Source organism: Clupea harengus, chromosome 10, assembly GCF_900700415.2.
Source record: "Clupea harengus chromosome 10, Ch_v2.0.2, whole genome shotgun sequence".
Classification (NCBI taxonomy): Eukaryota; Metazoa; Chordata; class Actinopteri; order Clupeiformes; family Clupeidae; genus Clupea; species Clupea harengus.
This window is the reverse complement of record NC_045161.1, coordinates 27,573,262-27,595,221: the sequence shown is the minus strand read 5'-3', so window position 1 is coordinate 27,595,221 and position 21,960 is coordinate 27,573,262. Positions and strand designations below refer to the sequence as shown.

General features: G+C 45.4%; 1 protein-coding gene and 1 pseudogene across 11 annotated transcripts in view; both read right to left on the bottom strand.

Annotated features, from left to right (window-relative positions):
- LOC116222024 overlaps nucleotides 1-7,825 on the bottom strand; it is a 37,351-nt pseudogene extending 29,526 nt beyond the window's left edge.
- Nucleotides 1-21,960, bottom strand: part of lrrc7 (leucine rich repeat containing 7) — a 132,578-nt gene that overhangs the window by 90,940 nt on the left and 19,678 nt on the right. For 10 of the 11 annotated variants that reach the window (XM_031574668.2, XM_031574669.2, XM_031574670.2 and 7 more), the window contains exon 2: nucleotides 17,690-17,971. The gene's annotated coding sequence lies outside the window, so the exon portion shown is untranslated. Of the gene's footprint in view, nucleotides 1-17,689; nucleotides 17,972-21,960 lie in introns of those variants that run through there. The other variant, XM_031574676.1, reaches the window with a different exon arrangement.

Genomic DNA, 21,960 nt, shown 5'->3' with positions numbered 1-21,960 from the left:
GCATCAGGTTCAAATTTGGGTAATTAAGTCAGATTACAGCTAAGAGCATTTGTACGCAGCAACATATCAGACCATGGTATTACATTAAGGGACGAAACAAACATAAACGAATAAGACGAAAACAGGCGCTAAAATGCATGGTCATTTTGATAGCTCTAACCGCTAACTAGAGTTTAGAGCTAATTGTCAAGGTCTAACGTAATATTTCAGAGCAACTCATCCACATATCTATTAGCTCCCTGCCGCTTCTATCACCAGGGTTCAAAGGGCCTTGGGTTCAATGGGTCTAACGGAATGACACAAGCAGAATATGTGTTTAAATACAAAGATTTGTCATGGTCCTTGAAAAACAACACAGCTGTCCAATTCAATTAATTTGCCATAATGAGATGTAATTCTGGCCTAAGATAAAAAAAATTCTCACGTGTGATACTGAGGGAGAAACATTGAGGTTTCTGAGAAGCACAGTCACCCAAGCACCCACCCAAACAAACATGGTGACTCAAACTCATGGTGCAATAAGCAATCAATCAGCACGTTGTAATCTGATTGGCTGTTGAGCTCAAATATCAACAACCTTTCACCAGAATCACAGACTCATTTAAAAGCTTTACAGGCAATAGGACTAGAGTGCACACATTACCCACAGCAACCGGGAGTATAACCAAGTCTTAGTTTTCACAAACAAATGATTAAAACTTGACTTTTAAAGAACTTAGAAAATGTCAAAATCAGTTTTAAAACATTGAGTGAATTCTCTTCTCTCAATATCCTACAGAATTTTCTTTTAATATAAAACTACCTGTCCTGTATCAGGAACTCTGAAGCATTTAAATGAAACCGTAGGAATGCCCAGAAATGTACAGAAAGAAAAACTCAGTCTGTGTGTGTGTGTTTGTTTACCTCTCCTTTCGAAGTCCAAAAATGTTGTCCTCTGCGTTGAATTGGCCCGTCAGCATTTCTCCGTGTGTGTGTGAATAAATGAATGTGATTATTTTTTCGCTGGCCCTTGTCTCAGCATTTTAGCCCCTCACCTTGGGGGAAGGAGAAGTCAATTTGTGTGCGTCCACATTTGTCTAGGGCTGCGGATCCTCTGAAATCCCCTCTAATTAACACTGGTGCAGAACTGTCGATGGTTGGTCTTAAATACAGCCACCAGAGAAGATCCTTCCACTGCACCTGCAGAGTTCCAGCCCGGACGCTTTAATACAGCCATTCATTATGATCATGCCAGACAGCATGGAGAGTAGCACTGCCCTTGAATGATCAATTAAATCAATCGTCAGTCACACCAGTTGGGCCTCCCTAAGCTAGGACGCTGCACGTGTGTGTGTGTGTGTGTGTGTGTGAGAGAGAGAGTGTGTGTGTGAACAAGACTTGAACATGACATGAGGGTGAAAGAAAAAGAAAAATTGCGGCAGAGTTAGATGCCGATTGTTCACCCAAAATGCTTTTTTTCTAGCCTCCTAGGATCCACGAAAAAAATCACCCAAGTGCTGTATCAAGTAGTGAGAAACAGTTGGTCATATGTAACCTGAAAGAACACCTTTCCTCTTTTTACATTGTATGGCAGCTCCTCAGGAACCAATCAGAGGCCAGCATGCCATTCTCAGAAAGGTCACTTCTTTTGGCTGCTTTTCATCTCATTGGCAGACATTTTTTTCATTCCGGTTAAACAAACTCAGACTCTTAAACTAACCCCGGCTCAGATCAGGCCCACATCAGGGCCAAATGTTACAGAGTTTGCTGCCATGAAGTCAGGGATAGCAGGAGACTGTTCCAGCCGTCGGCTACCAGCCCCTATGTGCTGTCTTCCACAATTCTCCCACTGCTGTTTAAAACTTCCCTGAGGCTCCCACACACACAGATACCTACACACACACACACACACACACACACACACACACACACACACACACACTTAAAGTTTCTAACTAAAAGTTTTCCTGTAAATCCTATTCACAAAGCTGCTGAGAGCGAGAACTCCTAAGCTAGGAGAGAGACTGCGTTGCTATAGCTGATCCCGCAACTTGACTGGATTGGTCCCTTAGGATGGTGATGTATGAAACCCAGGATGTCTCATTCTGTGTTTTTCGGACATTGGTACACTGCAGTTCCAAGGTCTAAAAACTTGATTTTCGCTGGAGGGGTTCTTTAAGACTGACACAGCCCAGTGAGCGCTAATATAAGCTTGATAGCTGCTAACTGGCATCTTTTAGCGCTATTGTTGGTGACGTTGTGCTGTGAAAGCTTTTCTTACACAGTGCACAGCCTGGATGGCTAGTGGGAACGGTGGGTGTGTTTATCTGTCTTTCACATGACTATGACCATCAAAATGATACCATAACTGGTTCCCTATAAAACATACCCCAAAAAGTGGTAAAATTGTTGCATAGTGTTATTTTAAATGCTGGCTAGAATTTGTGTTTTGTCCCATAGGCTAGGCATGTTACATTAAATGTAGCCTATAAGACCTTTAACTTTTTAACATTTATTCCAGTATTTAACACGTTCAAGCATATGCTCAGGAGATGCAAGAGCATCATCCAGCGTTTTGGCACCATGTCTTTGGTAAATTGTAGCCCATAGCCTTCATATCATCACTATGAGCCTTCATATTATCACTAGGAGCCTTCATATCGTCACCATTAATGTTGTCAGGCGCAATCAAATCAAACCCCAGGGAGAGAGGTGGGGGCACTACGATCCTTCATGTTTATTTTTTCGATGAAATATAAAGAGTACCGCCTATATTCGTTTAATAGTGTAGTAGTCTGAAAAGTGGTAGATTGTTAATTTATTTTCAAGTATTTATTTTTTGATGCGCACAGCACATGTCCTACGTGTATGCACACACACATACACCCCCCCCCCCCCCCCCCCCCCCACACACACACACACACACTTCTGTAAAGAAAGCGGGTGGAAATTGACAGCTGTGTCAAAAGTGTGAATAAGTGAGCTGCCAGCTTTGCTTGTCGCATGAAAAAGCGTCAAAGATGTAACGGCTACACTGACGTTATCTGCTCTAAGTGCCTCCTTGTCTCGTACATGGGAGAGGTGAGGGATGGCATCTATATGACATTCACATCTTTGATAGCACATTGAGAGGTGACTATCAATGTGTGCGTCTGTCCTACTTTGAAACACCACAATGGCTTTGTTCATTAACAATCCTAATAAGGACTGGCAGTGCACTATTACATGGAAAAAGATCAGAATTAGAGGGGTGTTACTCCCTGAAATAATGACATCTGTCTTCGCAATGTGCTCTGCTCTCTTCTCTTCTCGTCCTTGTTGCTCACCATTTCTATAAGTGTACCAGCCAAGTCTCAGCCTCTGCACATTATCCCTACCTGGCTTCCCTCCGGGCTCTTTGTTGCTATAGAAACCCCTTCCACTTCCCCATTCTTTCAAGCTGAGAGCAGCGGAGAGAGAGGGAGAGAGAGAAAGAGAGGGAGGGAGAGAGAGTGAGAGAGAGAAGGGGAGAGAGAAAGAGAGGGGAGAGAGAGAAGGGAAAGAGAGAAAGAGAGAGATGGAGAGAGAGAGAGAGAGAGAGAGAGAGAGAGAGAGAGAAAATACCCAAGGAGGAGGTGGTGAGCGGCTGCTAGGTTAGGAGCAAGTCACAGGGTGTTCAGGTAAGCCAAATAACACCGTGGCGGGTCAAGGACACCTGGCTGTGTGCAGGGCTCCACCAGGTCAAGGCAGTGTTACTGCCCTCAAATCCCTCCCCACAGAAGCCCTCACACCACACATCTGCTGCCGTGGCTCAGACAAGAAGCCTACTATTCTATTTCAGCATAAAAAATCACTAAGATCACCTTCTTATTCAATGGATATAACCCCCCCCCCCCCCCCCAAACACACACACACACACAAACACACACACACCTCAACAAAAAAAATATAAACAGCAGTATTACTATTATTATTATTATTATTAATTATTATTATCATTATTGTTAGTATTTTAAGAATTACATTGTAATACATTATCACTGTAAGCAGCTTTGGATAAAAGCATCTGCCAAATGAATAAATATGAACGTATCAAGCTCAGGGTACCGACAGCAGCTGAGTGGAGAACGTATCAAGCTCAGGGTACCGACAGCAGCTGAGGGGAGAACATATCAAGCTCAGGGTACGGCCAGCAGCTAAGTGGAGAACGTATCAAGCTCAGGGTACGGCCAGCAGCTAAGTGGAGAACGTATTAAGCTCAGGGTACCGACAGCAGCTGAGTGGAGAACGTATAAAGCTCAGGGTACCGACAGCAGCTGAGGGGAGAACATATCAAGCTCAGGGTACGGCCAGCAGCTAAGTGGAGAACGTATCAAGCTCAGGGTACGGCCAGCAGCTAAGTGGAGAACGTATCAAGCTCAGGGTACCGACCGCAGCTGAGTGGAGAACACTGCTGTGGCTGGTGGTGCATTGAGCCAAATCAGGGCCCAATCCAGTGCAGTGTCTGGGGCAGAAACAGTCACATTCACAAAACAGAGGTGCAAAGACAGGTACAAGACCCTCATGTCCAATCGCACTCCTGGGCTTAGGATCACAGGATGTAGGATACCACCACTGCCCAGATTATGGCAACTCTGCAGCAGTGGGGCTATAATTTGCCCCACACTAAAGGTTGTTGCACACGGACGGCTCACTGTGCTATAATTTGCCCGAGAGAAGGTTTAGGCATAGCTAGACCCGCTGAGTGAGAAGAGAGAGAGAAAGCCCCTCGAGCCCATGTCAGCTAATCTCTGTTGTCTGAAACAGACTTCTAATTAATCTCATTGTCTGCCCTTGCACAACAATTTCATTTGGCAAGACGAGCGCCAAAGTATTCCAAGATCCATCTCCGGAGAGATAGGCCACATCCCCTCTCCTGCTTTAGGGAGCTTTTGTTTAATGATTAGCCACGACTCCATCCTCCATCTCATTCACACAAAACAGTCATCCCTGTAAACCCTCGGAGCGTGCTCTATTAACAATTCATATCAAAGCAGCCAGATATACGTATGTAGTTCCTTCAGCCTCGCCTCTTCTGCAGGTGGCTCAGCAAACAAGGACAGCACAACCCCATCTTAAAGTTGGCTGTGAACACAGGAAAGCTTTACGCTGTGGAACTAGTCTTTTCATTCCTCACTCTTCAACTCCTAGGTGTCTTAAAATTGTATTCCCTTCTCTGCAGTATGTGTACTTATGTCCTAAATGTACTTCATAAATGTAATTAATACTTAATAAACTAAATAATTATATTAACAAAGGGAACAGGATGTGTTTGGTTAAGATGAGGCTCAGGGTTACATTTAGTAGGTCTATTCATAACTTACTTCAGTACATTGTAATAACCACCCATCATTTGAAGAGGGGCCTCCTTTTCTGCAGGAATGACTCAGTGATGTGAGTGTCCACCGATGGAGAGTGACGCTGTGTCTAAGCCTTCGTGCTGTCTGCCAGAGACAGACTGAGGGGGCTGCTCTTCAACGGAGCACACAGACATAGGATGCTACTCACCAGGCTAAACATAAAAAAAACATAGACGTTCTATTAGTTCATACCTGTATGGTATCTCTCTCTCTCTCTCTCTCTCTCTATCTATCTATCTATATATATCTTTATCTGTATACATGTATGGAAGCGATGGAAGAAGTCTGCATGCATGTTTACCCAGGTATGTATGATTTCTATATATGCACATATTTCACTGTATATAAGAGATGGAATAAGTTTGCATAGGTGTGTATCTGCATATATGTATGTGATGGAAGAAGTCTGTAAGTGTGTGTGTTAAAGGGATTATTTGTGTGTGTGTGTGTGTATCTGAGCACAGTCTACATGTAAAAGTGTTGAAGTCTGTGTGTGTGTGTGTGTCTCTGAGTACAGTCTACATGTAAAAGTGTTGAAGTCTGTGTGTGTGTGTGTGTCTCTGAGCACAGTCTACATGCAAAAGTGTTGAAGTCTGTGTGTGTGTGTGTGTGTGTGTGTGTGTGTGTCTCTGAGTACAGTCTACATGCAAAAGTGTTGAAGTCTGTGTGTGTGTGTGTGTCTCTGAGCACAGTCTACATGCAAAAGTGTTGAAGTCTGTGTGTGTGTGTGTGTGTCTCTGAGTACAGTCTACATGCAAAAGTGTTGAAGTCTGTGTGTGTGTGTGTGTCTCTGAGCACAGTCTACATGTAAAAGTGTTGAAGTCTCTGTGTGTGTGTGTGTGTCTGAGCACAGTCTACATGTAAAAGTGTTGAAGTCTGTGTGTGTGTGTGTGTCTCTGAGCACAGTCTACATGCAAAAGTGTTGAAGTCTGTGTGTGTGTGTGTGTCTCTGAGTACAGTCTACATGCAAAAGTGTTGAAGTCTGTGTGTGTGTGTGTGTCTCTGAGCACAGTCTACATGCAAAAGTGTTGAAGTCTGTGTGTGTGTGTGTGTCTCTGAGTACAGTCTACATGCAAAAGTGTTGAAGTCTGTGTGTGTGTGTGTGTCTCTGAGCACAGTCTACATGTAAAAGTGTTGAAGTCTCTGTGTGTGTGTGTGTGTCTCTGAGCACAGTCTACATGTAAAAGTGTTGAAGTCTGTGTGTGTGTGTGTGTGTCTCTGAGCACAGTCTACATGTAAAAGTGTTGAAGTCTCTGTGTGTGTGTGTGTGTGTCTCTGAGCACAGTCTACATGTAAAAGTGTTGAAGTCTGTGTGTGTGTGTGTGTCTCTGAGCACAGTCTACATGTAAAAGTGTTGAAGTCTCTGTGTGTGTGTGTGTGTCTCTGAGCACAGTCTACATGTAAAAGTGTTGAAGTCTGTGTGTGTGTGTGTGTCTCTGAGCACAGTCTACATGTAAAAGTGTTGAAGTCTCTGTGTGTGTGTGTGTGTCTCTGAGCACAGTCTACATGTAAAAGTGTTGAAGTCTGTGTGTGTGTGTGTGTCTCTGAGCACAGTCTACATGTAAAAGTGTTGAAGTCTCTGTGTGTGTGTGTGTGTCTCTGAGCACAGTCTACATGTAAAAGTGTTGAAGTCTCTGTGTGTGTGTGTCTCTGAGCACAGTCTACATGCAAAAGTGTTGAAGTCTCTGTGTGTGTGTGTGTGTCTCTGAGCACAGTCTACATGTAAAAGTGTTGAAGTCTCTGTGTGTGTGTGTGTGTGTGTCTCTGAGCACAGTCTACATGCAAAAGTGTTGAAGTCTGTGTGTGTGTGTGTGTCTCTGAGCACAGTCTACATGCAAAAGTGTTGAAGTCTGTGTGTGTGTGTGTGTGTGTGTGTGTGTGTGTCTCTGAGTACAGTCTACATGCAAAAGTGTTGAAGTCTGTGTGTGTGTGTGTGTCTCTGAGCACAGTCTACATGCAAAAGTGTTGAAGTCTGTGTGTGTGTGTGTGTCTCTGAGCACAGTCTACATGCAAAAGTGTTGAAGTCTGTGTGTGTGTGTGTGTCTCTGAGCACAGTCTACATGTAAAAGTGTTGAAGTCTGTGTGTGTGTGTGTGTCTCTGAGCACAGTCTACATGTAAAAGTGTTGTGCTGATGAAGCAGAGTGGGATGAGTTAGCAGAGGAACGGTGATGTGAGGTGAGGTGAGGAAGAGGATGCCCTCCCTGCGAAACCGACACATCGGCAGGGTACAGACTGGCACTCAGCTGCCACACTGGTGTAATTAAGCCCGGCTTGAGCTGCTGCCCCGAGCAGGCACGGGCACGGGCACAGGCGCGGGCGCGGCACAGGCACAGGCCTCGGCAGCAGGGCAGACCTGGGGCAGCGCCAGGCCGAGAGGAAAGGGGGCACGGCAGGAGAGCGGAAGGGGGGCAAACTGGTACAGCGCCAGGAAAGGTGTCGAATTGAGGACACTGAGCTGTGAAGTCATGTCTCCCTCCAGCCCAGGGCTGTCTAGATACCCTTCAGCTAATGAACACACTTGTGGTGGCAGACTGACGGCACACTAATTGTGCACCGGAGCACAAAGTCATCGCCAGAAGCCTTTACCCCCAAACCATTACAATGCAAGAGCATGCTTGTAAATATTAAATATTAAATATTAAATGCAAAATCTACTGAAACTACACACAAATACTTATATACACAAACAACCATGTGATGCAACCAAAAGCCTGAAGTCTCTAAATCTCTACTCCACTGGTGGGCTTGAAGACAACCAGGAGCTCCAAAGACAAAAGCTGTGGAGCAGAGGGCTTTGTCAGGACGTCACATGTCCTATTCTGCGGCTCTGGCGCCAGCGGAGGAGAGTGTTTGCTATGCGCTGCGGATCTTTCTCCCGGGTCTCCCTCGACAGGCGCTCAGCCACAAAAACACAGGGGGCGCACACTGCAGCCCAACACCAGATTGCATTTCCTTCCAAAGGCTAACTGCCCCGCGTTGGGCACTTCCCCAGCCGATAATGTGTCATTTGGATTGCCTAAGCACTCTTATGCGGCCCGTATAAAACTCATTGCCTGTTTACGTCTGTGCTCTACAACTAAATGAGATGGTTTATACGAAAATAACACACAAATAAAAATGAATACTTGACTTAACTTTATGGAATACACAATCTACCTTACAGACTTTAATACTTTTTAACAATCCCAGAATACAGACAAGGGGGATACAGGGCTTATTAGGGTGTGCTGATAACTTTGCCAAAGCTCCAAAGACACAGTGTGTGTGTGTGTGTGTGTGTGTGTGTGTGTGTGTGATTGAACGCCATGCACAAAGCACACCAGGCAACCCTGAAAAACCCCTCATCGAGCACCGCCAGGCAGCAATGGCAGAGGGCGAGGCGTGAAGTGCAAAAGACCCTACGGTCAATGCAAAACAAGTGGTGGACAGAGAAGGCACAGGAAATCCAGTCTTTCGCTGATAGAAATGATATGCATAACTTTTACAATGCAGTCAAATCTATCTACGGCCCAACAAACCACTGCATCACTCCCCTTAAAACCGCAGATGGGCTCAGAGTCCTAAAAGACCAGAGCAGTGTACTGGAGAGGTGGGCTGAACATTTTAATACCCTGCTTAATCAGGACTCTGAAGCAGACCACACCATCCTGGATCAACTGCCTGAACTTCCACCGATTGACATCCTTAACCAACCCCCGACCTTCCTGGAGGTTCTGTCAGCCGTCCGCTCTCTGAAGAACAACAAGTCCCCTGGCATGGACAATATCCCTGCGGAACTGCTTAAACAGGGTGGTTACCTCTGTACAAGAGCGCTACATCAACACATCACTAAAGTATGGGCTGATGAAAACATCCCACAGCAATGGAGGGATGCCAAAATTGTCACCATATATAAGAACAAAGGTGACAAGACCATCTGTGGCAACCACAGGGGTATATCCCTCCTTGCTGTTGCTGGTAAGGTCCTGGCCAAGGTGTTGCTGCAGAGGCTACTCAACAACATCACAGAGTCATTGCTCCCAGAATCACAGTGTGGCTTTAGAAAGAACAGGAGTACAGTCGACATGGTCTTCACAGCCCGGCAACTTCAGGAAAAGTGCAGGGAGCAACATCAAGACCTGTTTATGGCTTTTGTCGACCTCTCCAAAGCCTTCGACACTGTGCAGAGAGACCTACTGTGGGACATCCTGCTCCGGTTTGGATGCCCTAGCAAGTTTGTCAACATCCTCCGACAGTTCCATGATGGTATGAATGCTAGGGTGACAATAGGAGGACAAGAGTCTGCCTCCTTCCCTGTGTGCACAGGGGTCAGGCAGGGGTGTGTACTAACACCAGTGCTCTTTAACATCTTCCTCCTATGCGTCACCCAGCTTCTCCATAAGGAAATTGAGGACAACAGCGGGGTGACAGTGGTCTATAGGCTAGATGGCAACCTCTTTAACATCAGGAGGCTGCAAGCAACCACCAAGCTGCACAGAGAGAGGGTCCTTGAGCTGCAGTATGCAGATGACTGCGCTCTTGTGGCTCACACTCCACAAGACCTCCAGGCTGTCCTGGATGCAGCTGTGAAGGCTTACAGCAGGATGGGGCTGACCATCAACATCACCAAAACAGAGGTAGTCTGTCAGTGGAGCACCAACATCCCACCCACGCCACCCATCTTCAACATCACTGGTAAGAATCTGTCTGTAGTACCATCATTCAAATACCTGGGGAGTATCCTCTCTGAGGACAATAACATCAACAATGAGGTCCAGAACAGAATCAATCAAGCATCAGCTGCCTTTGGGAGACTCAGGCGCCGGGTCTTCCAAAACAAGAACTTATATCACTACACAAAAATCTCTGTGTATCAAGCAGTTTGCATCACCACCCTCCTCTACAGTTGTGAAGCATGGGTCACTTACAGCCGCCATGTGAAGTCCCTGGAGCATTTTCACATCCGCTGTCTCCAGCGAATGCTAGGAATCACTTGGCGTGACCGAGTGCCACACACCGAGATCCTCAGGAGAGCAGGCTGTAGGAGCATTGAGGCCACCATCACCCACTACCAGCTACGATGGCTGGGGCACGTTATAAGGATGCCCCTCAATCGGCTGCCTTACAAAGTGCTGTATGGCCAGCTCGCCCAAGGCCAACGCTCTGCTGGAGGGCAGAAGAAGCGCTATAAAGACCAGATCAAAACAGCGCTAAAGAAGTGCAAAATCAGGCCTGGGGACCTGGAGGGCTTGGCTGCTGACCGTAACACCTGGCGTCAGATGTGCCAAGACGGGACCAAAGCACTGGAGGAGGACAGGACAGCCAGGAGACAGGAAAGGCAAGAAAGAAGGCATACAAGAAAAACAACCAAGGTTGCCAGTACCACCACTACTACATTCGCATGTCCCACCTGCGACAAGACCTGTGGATCCAGGATAGGACTATACAGCCACCAGAAAACTCACCGTTGAGAGTCAGAAGTGGACGTCATCATCGGCCTCGATGGACAACTACAAGCAAGCAAGCAAGTGTGTGTGTGTTTGTGAATGTGCGTCTGTGTGCGATTGTGTGTGTGTGTGTGTGTGCATGTGTGTATGAGCGTGTATGTATGTGTGTTTTTGTGTGTGTGTGCCTGTTTGTATGTGTATGAGTTTGTGTGTGATTGTGTGTAGGTGGGAGCACTGCGTAAGCCGCACCGCCCAGTGTATCCCCTCTCCACGGAGGCCCTCGTCACTCGCTCCACTCTGCTGAGGTGTAGCTAGGCGCTCCATCTGCCGGTGTTGCCATGACAACAAGTCCCACTGATCTACATAGGATCATACGGGAAAATCTGCTTGGCTGATCTATTATGACTCAACACTGGCCATACCTGTCACAGGAAACCACACTTTTCAGCCAAATTATTGGATGGTATACAGACTTTACAAACTGTTAATGCTGCGTTAACTGCTGATGTTAAAGGATGTTAAAGTACCCAACATTTTACAGAATGAACTTGTAAATTGACCCATTTGTCAGGAGTGGGAGCCATATCCATAGCTATTCTTCATATATCTTCATATATATATTACATCAAAGCAAAGACAAGATTTTCAGATTTATGTCCTTATCCTTTGAATAAAAAAAGAGAAGTCCTGTTTTAAAGTAGGGTGACGGATTAGGTATGAAACAGATATTTATGGACCAGGATGTGTACACAGTGATAATGTAGCTAATGTGTGATTGATAGGACTCACAAAATTATACACTAATAAAATGTACATCCTATCTGAACAGTAAGCCACTTGCTAAAAAAATACAGTTCATACAAATGTGAAATTATGAATATTACCCAAAACATAGAAAACATACTTCACTACTTGTTCTAGGCTGGAAGGAAAGGGGGGAGAGGGTTTCAACTCAAGACAAGCAGCATGCAAATAGCACTGACTGCCATTTATTCAAATGTCATAATGTCCACGGATGGCTGAGTGGGCTGACCATCAGAGCCACAAAACAGCCGGTCAAAGCACAGCTCTCCCCCTAGATCCGCCCCTCTCCCCTCCACAGGCGATCTAACACTCGACATGGCACAGCAACAAACAAACCAGGGAAGACAAAACCGAACTGAATAGACTAGTTATTTAAAGGGCAAATCAAATCAAAAGCTAGCCAGTGATAAAAATTCATGGTCATCTTGTGGTTGGTTGTTAAAAAAGTCAATTTATCAATTTTATTTAGCACACATTACAGAGGCCCTTGAGGGACAAACTGAGGAATAATAACCAGGCGTTCAAGAGGGGGGGGCACAAACATAAAAGGGGGAGGTACACATACATAAAAAGGGGAGGGGTACAAACACACAGGGGGAGGGGCTCGTACATAAAAAGGGGAGGGGCATGTGCATTAAAGGGGGGGGGGGGCAGGAAAGGCACTTAAGAGGAAGTGGAACTGAGAGATCTTTACTAGCCACCAACTCACCTCACAGAGCAGACCATGTGTCAATTTGCTTCAACTGAATGGCATTTCAACAATCCTGTTTTCTCATTTTTAGTACCATGATGCTGTCAGACTATGGAAGGGAAGATGACTGATTTGAGACGGAGGAGGTAATTCTGGATTAGAGTTTGGTCCATGATTTTTAAACAATAATTGCTGGTATTACACTGAAGTCTGATCATTTATTTAAGAACGTGCAGTATAGTTAGGGTGATTGATTTAGATTTGATTTAGATTGATTGATTTTGGTGCCACTGGTGAAATGTGGACACTGCTCCTCATCCGTCCTGATCCCGTGTAGTGCTCTTGCAAAAACTGGTTGCATAGTGTAACCCCTGTCGTCCTTTTGTTAATGTCAGTACAAAACAAGCAAGTATACTCAGCATACATGTCAACTCTTCAAAGACCTTCTCCTCTATTGGGGATACAGGAGAGAGACAGGCTGTTTTTGTATGTCAGCCGGTGGGGCTCCACAACAGAAACGTAACAGTCCAGAAGTACTTCAGGAAGTCCTTCATTATTGTAGATCCACATGGTTAGTGTCTCCAATCTGATTGTAGATCCACATGGTTAGTGTCTCCAACCTGATTGTAGATCCACATGGTTAGTGTCTCCAACCTGATTGTAGATCCACATGGTAGATCCACATGGTTAGTGTCTCCAACCTGATCCACATGGTTAGTGTCTCCAACCTGATTGTAGATCCACATGGTTAGTGTCTCCAACCTGATTGTAGATCCACATGGTTAGTGTCTCCAACCTGATTGTAGATCCACATGGTTAGTGTCTCCAACCTGATTGTAGATCCACATGGTTAGTGTCTCCAATCTGATTGTAGATCCACATGGTTAGTGTCTCCAATCTGATTGTAGATCCACATGGTTAGTGTCTCCAACCTGATTGTAGATCCACATGGTAGATCCACATGGTTAGTGTATCCAATCTGATTGTAGATCCACATGGTTAGTGTCTCCAACCTGATTGTAGATCCACATGGTTAGTGTCTCCAACCTGATTGTAGATCCACATGGTAGATCCACATGGTTAGTGTCTCCAACCTGATTGTAGATCCACATGGTTAGTGTCTCCAACCTGATTGTAGATCCACATGGTTAGTGTCTCCAATCTGATTGTAGATCCACATGGTTAGTGTCTCTGGTTAGAGCTAGCTTTGCCATGGGAAGAGACAAGTGGGAGTAACCAGGAAGAGGAGAGTGATTGGCTAGGGTGGGCAGGAGGCTTTGACAAGGGGTATTTGATGCCAGTGAAAAAATAGTTTTTCAGGAAATGTACAGTGTTACCGACGGCTACCAATGTGATCACTTCAAATATAACATCAACCCGAAGGCACATTAAGAATTGTACACAGTTTCACAAATCAGAGATGATACTCAATTACAATACTCGTGTTAATTCAAAGTGGCAACGTCATTTCATATCTACTATAACTACCCACTAGGGCACGAAAGTTAATGATTACAGCTTACACTGCACCTATGCCAACTCATTTTGAATAGACATAAACCCTAGTGTGTGCTGTATGATCATGTGTTCCAGATGATATAATTGCAGTATTAAGAGTCATGGCTATAAAATCTGTCATTTGCTGGGCAAGGGTTAGCGATGTTGTGCATTCATCACACTTCGCATTTTCTTGCGGAAATGCATCTCTAGTTGTTCACTGCACTTCCACATAGGTACACAGTTAATGACATGCCTGCCTCTTGTTATTCCCTCTAATGCTTAGACTCAGATAGTGAGTTTGGACATCATGCTTGATGCCAGGTTTAAAGGTGGAGCTCTGAAACAAAGTGGGTTTATATCATAACATTTATTCATTCTGTTTCATGGTTAGTTGGCTCTCCCTTTCACCCCCAGTGAGGTGAAACTCCTAATTACGAGTTTCCTCCACACGAGAGACGGGTAAAAGAGAAGGAGAAGGAGGAGGAGGAGATCAAGGTAAAATTCAATATGGCCTCATATGCTACAGAGAGACAGGCCTCTTCAGAATCAATGAACACCGCTGTCTCACTTTACTGTCAACAGTCCCCCGAGGTCAAGCCGATGATTTCACTGCAGTGTCATGATGGCCTGTGACAACTACCAAGCATCACCTGCAGCTTAATGCCGTCTAGGTCTCCTGACAATCATATCTCGTATTTTTGGATATTTTCCATGACATCAAGACCTTAGAATAAGGAGGTTCTATCCAATATCTTTGGCAAGTTATAGCATAGATCATCATATTAATGTGTTATTAAATATATTCAAAAGCTACTGAATGTTTCTGAGAAGTTCTACATCAGCAAATGTGTATGTAGATTATAAATACACTGTATATATAAATAATATATAATAATGAAAATATTGTAGACAATGAATGAGCAATGAGTTAAAACCTAAACCCTCAAAGTCTTAAATTCACAACAAAGTCAGAAGAGACCTTATTACTCTAAACTCTGACATGTCCGTCCTGATCTCGTGTAGTGCTCTTGTAAAAATGGTTGCGATGCCGCCTGCCGTTGTTTTGTTATCGTTGTTTTTCATCCCTCTTTATCCCACTGAAATGAATGGTGGAACATAATTTCAGTTTCAGTTTCAGTTTCAATTAAGTTTACATATCGGGCTGTTATCAGAGATTTTCCATGGTAATACACTACTGATGGATAGCGTTCCATTCCCAAGATGCTTTTCATTTCGTGCTCTATGATGGTCATTTCAAACACGCCATTAACGTTTACATTTCTGTCTGGCAAATGTAACCTTTATACTTTTAACTCTCAACATGACTAGAGGCAATCCAAAATGTTTTTTACACACACAAACATACACACACACACACACACACCCACCCACCGCACACACAAGCACACACACAAACACACACACACACACACACACACACACACACACACACACACACCCATCATGCCCCTGCCGGCCACAGCCGGGGTGCTAATGAGAACAGCTGGCCTAATGGCTGAGAGCGAAAGCTGTTCTTTCCTGTCTCCACCAGCCTTCTCACCACACACACACACACACACTTATACTCAAGCACATACATACACATGCATATATGCACACACAGGGTCAGGCACATACACGCACATACAAGCACATGCACACATACACACAAGCACATATGCACACACAGGCATAGGCACACACACACACACGCACATGCACAAACACACACATACACAGATACACATACAAGCCCAGGCACAAACACACACACAAACAAACACACATACACACACAAACAAGCCCAGGCACAAACACACACACAAACAAACACACATACACACACAAACAAACACACACATACACACACACAAAATTGGATCGCCTCAACCCTCTCACAAGGCCTGACAGGACAGAAGAGGAGCATTGTAGGTGAGGAGTAACTTGATGACTGTCGCTCCGTGTTCTTCTTATGACAGCAAGGAGACAAACCTCTTATAGCACTAACCATAGTGTTCTGTTCTGTGATGTTGTAGGACAAGTTACAGATATATTCTGCTGATGCAGATCAGTACAGTGTTCATTTAGAAGAGAAGGCCAACATACCAACATCCATTATTGTTTTTAGTATTCAGTTCTCATTCATCTCTTCCTAAAACCGTGAATAAGGTTTGCTTGCACCAAGAGAAAAGGTGAATTTACATATTACAGTAAATACACATAGACTTTTACAGCACCTAAAGTTGGCTCTTTCTGTCGGTGTAATTCATCTGTCAGTCAATGAAATATCACAAAGTTTGATGGTTCCCACCTATTAACATACGACATAAATGATTGTTTGACAGCGTCTGCTCCTCCTCCAGAGGATCCAAGCGGAAGCGTGACATTTTCCGTTTGTAGTTTAGCGCAGCTCTCTGTGGCCCTGGCACCGAGCCAAACGCACGGACAAAGTGCCTCACACCTTCCTTGCCAGACTGTAAAAGGTTTCATTTTCACACGACGACTCCGCTCCGCTTCCCTGGCGCGGCGGCACACTCTGTGGCGTTCACAGTAAGACGCGGGCTTAATAGGGAAATACGTGTCGGCATTAAGCATCTTAAACGCCCTTCTGTCCGACTTTTTGGAACGTCAAAACTGCGATCCGTTCTCGTCTGTTGTGTGCCTTCTCGTTACATCCTCTCCCACTCTCTCCCCTCTCCTGGGTTCAGCGAGGGTTTCTAAATCATAATTGTTGCACTATGGGCTCCAGCTGTTGGCAGTGTCTCTTTAAAGGAGAGCCCTGGGCTGGCTGATGGAGCTATTTGACTCCTATCCAGGCTGTAGCTCACCTCGGCGGGCCTGTGTGACAGAGGTTCCCTCGCCCTCCCCGACGACCTCCAGCACCACACAGCTAATGGACCCAGCTGCTCCACTGTCCTCGCTGTCCCCTCCCCACACGTGCAGGCAATCCCATAATAACACAGCAGTACTCTGCTGCTAATCGCCATGGAGGCATCAGAGACTGTATATTTACATCTTTTCATGTGGCTGGGGCTTTTATCCAAGAGACTTATAGTACAGATAGGGTATGTTATTCACCCTCTGTATAGGGTATGACGGCCCAGATAAGAGATATATATACACACACTGTATATCTACAGTATACTGTGTGCGTGTGCGTGTGTGTGTGTGTGTGTGTGTGTGTGTGTGTGTGTGCATGTATGTGTAGATATTTATTTATAATTTATAAAGTATGTGTGGTCCTTTGGAGTTCAACCCTTGACGCTGGTGTTGGTTGCACTTTGCTCTACCAGTTGAGTTACAGGGACACGGTGTGTATAAAATATGTGAAAATATGTATGGTTGTATTACACAAGGCAATAGCACATGCTAATGTAATGTGCTAAGGAGTTGTGAAAGATTCTACCAGCTTCATGCTGCAGCATGTTTCGTGTCGCAATACATCATGGCGACTGGGAAGAGGTGGTTTTTCAGGGCTCTGTAGTGTGGCCATACACGATTTCATCTAAGAATAGCTTGCTTTTCCAGAATCATACATAAATGTAAAAGAAGGCAAAAGGTGTCAGGTGTATTCCCATTTCTCCACCACTTCACGAATTCCAGAATATTCTTTTCCCAAATCCTGGCCAGCATAGAAAGACCCAGCTTACTGCCCATGAGTCTGCATGTCCCGTCTGTAATAACAACTGTCTTCTGCATCAACAAGGACAACCTAGGGGTCATGTCCCTTACAAGCCTTGTCCATCCAGCCCACAGGGAAAGCTTAACATCGCTCTGATCTCCACACTCACACACACACACACACACACCCACACTCACACACACACACACACACACACACACACACTCTCTCTCTCTCTCAACCGCCACACGTCACAAAGCGCTGGATCAAGCCACTGGGTGTGCTTACCTGCAACTGACGACGAGACAACCTTTGAAGACTCTTTTGCCCTCTGGTCTGTAGGAGAGGCCAAGGATCGCGGAGTTCCCCTGAGGACTCACAGGCGTGCGCAGACAGTCTTCCGGCTCACTTGCCTGGTGCCCTGCCACATCGTCGCCCTCCTATCCATGCAAACCTCCCTGGGACACTAGACTCTGATGACGGAGCTGGCTCGGATTAAATGGTCCATGGCACTGCTCCGAGTACTGGTAGAACGACGAGAGGTTGCAGCTTCTTAAGGTCGGACAGCTCCTGTACAAAATGAAGGACAAATAAAAGACGGTGAGATTTGTGCTCCGTCCTCACGAAGACATTGAATGTTTACTTTGTTTACAGTAACAATGGGGCAAACTGATATTGTACAGTGCACACACTTTTAGCTATTTCAGATCACGAGTAAAGTGCACACACTTTTAGCGATTTCAGATCACGGCATGAGTCCAGGGCTCTATGAGGTAAAATGCTCATGAACAGAATTCTTGTCATCTCCAGGCCATTTCATTAGGGTAATATGAGTTTTTCTGCTTGACGTACAGTTGGGTAAAGCTTCCGATGACAGCCCCTAGATTTATATCTGCAGGCAAGGAGACTTATCATGCCGAGAAGTCGAGGGTTGAAAAAGCGATTAGGCAGAGCATTAGGCATTCGGCTATTGTAAATGAAACACCATTGTTAAAAAAATAAGTAAACTATTGCAGAGAGCCGTGCCTGATTCACGATCAAAACATGAGCAAACTGTTGCTTTAAGTCTTCTAAAACTGGTGATAACTCTTGTTATTCCCTTGGATTATATTGTATTCATTTCCACAGAGCCAAATGAGAGCCATGATGCTGATGTTTAGTGTATCTGACGCAGAGTGACGCCTGCATACACAAGAGAAGGAGCCAAAGCAAAGTGATCTTTAATATATTAACTGCATTTTGTTTTTGAAACATTTCTTAAATATTTCCAAATGTCTCCTCTTGGCTTGGATTCCTGCACATATCACCATGGCAATAGAGCTTACATTTAATCTCAACCCAAAGAAAGAAGGATCCTTTCACTGCTTAGTGAGTCACGATTGGTGTGTTTATAGAGTCTAAAGCCTCACAAGTAAAAAGAAAGGCCTGTCTGCGTGTCACCTCAGTGTGTGTGTGTGTGTGTGTATGCGTGTGTGTGTGTGTGTCCCTCCCATCTGACTGAGCTGCCAGGTCAAGACTATAACTCATCATGGAGTGTGTGTGGAGAGGCAGGAAAGCAGAACAGTCGCTGTATAAAAAACCCGCTCTCACACCAGGGATCTAGCAGGGCTTTAGGTTTTTACAAACACCACGAGTCAACTTGAGATTTTTTTTCCACAAAGAGAGAGAGACAGAGAGAGAGAGAGAGAGACACCGTGGTGATCTATGCTTCTATCTTCCTCTCCTCTCTTCTGGCCTCCTCTCCTCTTTTCTGTGCTCCTCTCCTCTCCTCTCTTCTGTCCTCCTCTCCTCTCCTCTCTTCTGTCCTCCTCTCCTCTTTTCTGTCCTCCTCTCCTCTCTTTGGTCCTCCTCTCCTCTCTTCTGTCCTGCTCTCCTCTTCTCTCTTCTGTGCTCCTCTCCTCTCGTCTGTTCTCCTCTCCTCTCCTCTCTTCTGGCCTCCTCTCCTCTTTTCTGTGCTCCTCTCCTCTCCTCTCTTCTGTCTTCCTCTCCTCTCTTCTGTTCTCCTCTCCTCTCCTCTCTTCTGGCCTCCTCTCCTCTTTTCTGTCCTCCTCTCCTCTCCTCTGGCCTCTTCTCTCTTCTGTGCTCCTCTCCTCTCTTCTGTGCTCCTCTCCTCTCCTCTCTTCTGTCCTCCTCTCCTCTCTTTTGTCCTCCTCTCCTCTGTCCTCCTCTCCTCTCCTCTCTTCTGGCCTCCTCTCCTCTTGTCTGTGCTCCTCTCCTCTCCTCTCTTCTGTGCGCCTCTCTTCTCCTCTCTTCTGTCCGGAGCTGACAGGGGAGATTTTGCACGAGTGCTTGATTTCAGATCCCTGAGCTTCAGTCAGCAGAACATAAGATGCCTGCCTTCGTTCAGAGGGAGGGCCCAGTGATTCACAGCCATGAAATGGAACTATTTCCAACCTCAGCGCTAGAACGAAAGAGTGCCGACGGTTTACCATGGAGACGCGGCTATTTTTGGAGGTGCTTCTTAGAACTAAGAACCCTATAGATAACAGCCCTTCAAAAGCTGCCATCGCCTTTCTTCTTTTTCCAAGACAAACTGTGTAGCTACTAACACTACAAACTAGTATACTACTAATAACATTATTCATAATTAATTATGGGCCAGAATCACATATCAGTCATCAGGGTTATTTATCACTTGGCTCTGGAATAGATACGGGACAGGTATGGGACCAGTCAGAATCAGGTACCGAACGACTCAAAAAGCCAGACGCCATTAGGGCCGTTCTCCTTAGGGTAACCTTCTCCTTAGGTTGAGCTCAAGAGGATAACGGATAACACGAGACACTAACTCGATCTGCACTGTTTTATGCTTTAGCCCTGCATTACGGGTAAGGCATTCACTCTGGTTTACGTTATCTCTAGTGCTAATAGCCTGACTGCAATAGCATTCTTTGTGTCAGTCATTAGGTGGGTGTTTGGGTTATATGTGGGCTTCAGGGGCAAAGCTACAGTGACATGTCCGTAGTCACAGGTTTCTCTGTTTCTCTCCGATCACGGCCAGGAGCAAGGGAGTGGCCATGAATAAAGGGGAGTATCCGTGAATAAATGGGGGTGGGCATGAACAAAGGGGAGTGTCCGTGAATAAAGGGGAGTGTCCATGAACAAAGGGAAGAGAATTATTTGGAGCTGTGGCAGAAAAGGAGGCAATGCATTTTCCCACTGACAACATCATTGATTTAGGTTAGAATCTTTTCTTGCATTACAGCAGTCTTGACAATAAGGTGTCCAAAAGAAATCAGTGTAACTATAGCAACCTGAGATAAAAGAACTTGGTGATTGTTGTGCTTTGCCATGTCGTAGTATAACACCACAGGCCTCAATCTACCCTTAACCAAACCGCTGCTGTGATTCCCCAAACATTAAACACAAAGACAGGTGACTGAGATCGACCTGGACATAACGCTACCCTCTCACCTCCACTTCAGCTCTGCTCCATGCAGTAACCACCCTCACCCCTCACCTGCCCTTTTAAACACACACACCTACTACCAATATGGCAGCCCGCTATGGGCCGGATCCAGAACACGCCGGGCCAGGGCCGGATGTGGGCCGCATGCATCCCAGAGTCAGCTGCTTCCTGGGCTGCCTCATGTTTATGGATTCCCATAGTGTGTGTGTGTGTGTGTGTGTGTGTGTGTGTGTGTGTGTGTGTGTGTGTGTGTGTGGTGTGTGATAGGCTGAACTGATTAAATGAGCCTCCTGACTGTGGGAGAGTGGCTGAGATTGAACGCAGTTAAATCAGAGCTCCTAAGGGGGCGCCTGCCAGCGATCAATGAATGAAAAAAGAGAAAGAGAGAGAAAGAGAACGAAAGAAAGAGAGGGCGATAGAAAGAGAGAGAGAAAGAGCGAAAGAGAGAGAAAGAAAGAGAGGGCGATAGAAAGAGAGAGAAAGAGAGTGAGAGAGGGAGAGTGAGCATTCCCTTCCCATGGCGGCCCAGGCGGCGTTTAGACATGCCAAGCTCAGGTTCAATCACTTTACTTAATGGAACAGATTCGTTTAAGGTTGCCACCCCCAGCGACTCGCCTTGAGGGAGGAGTGGAGGAGGGAGGCGGAGCTCTGCATCTTGAATGGTGATGTGGACGTCCCTCGTTGAGAGGAGGAGATGGGTACTGAGGTCTGTTTGGGCCTCAGCTCCTCAAAACAACATCAGGCTGTTCTGTTTACACATAACACTTAAATCACTGCAAACGGTGCTGCAAAAGTGTCATAATGCTAGAGTAAATGCATGAACCTGATCTGACTTTCACATCATCTGCGAATTACCGAGAACTAAAAATGTTTCAGTTGAATCAGATACCTCTAGTCACAACTTAGTATTTATGTGGTTTGTCTATTTAGAGTTACCAGTGTTTCCTTAGAAACACTTTACACTAGAATTACTCCAGTACTTGTAAGTAAGTATCTTTTCACAGTTTTGTCAGATCGCAAAGTTTGTTCATGAAAGGTTCATTAAAAAGCCGATCACTTCTCTCACGTTCACCTCACGTTTTTCAACAGACCACAATCAATGTCGCTCTGCTGATAGGCTCTTCACATCAACACATAGTCACTGCGGATG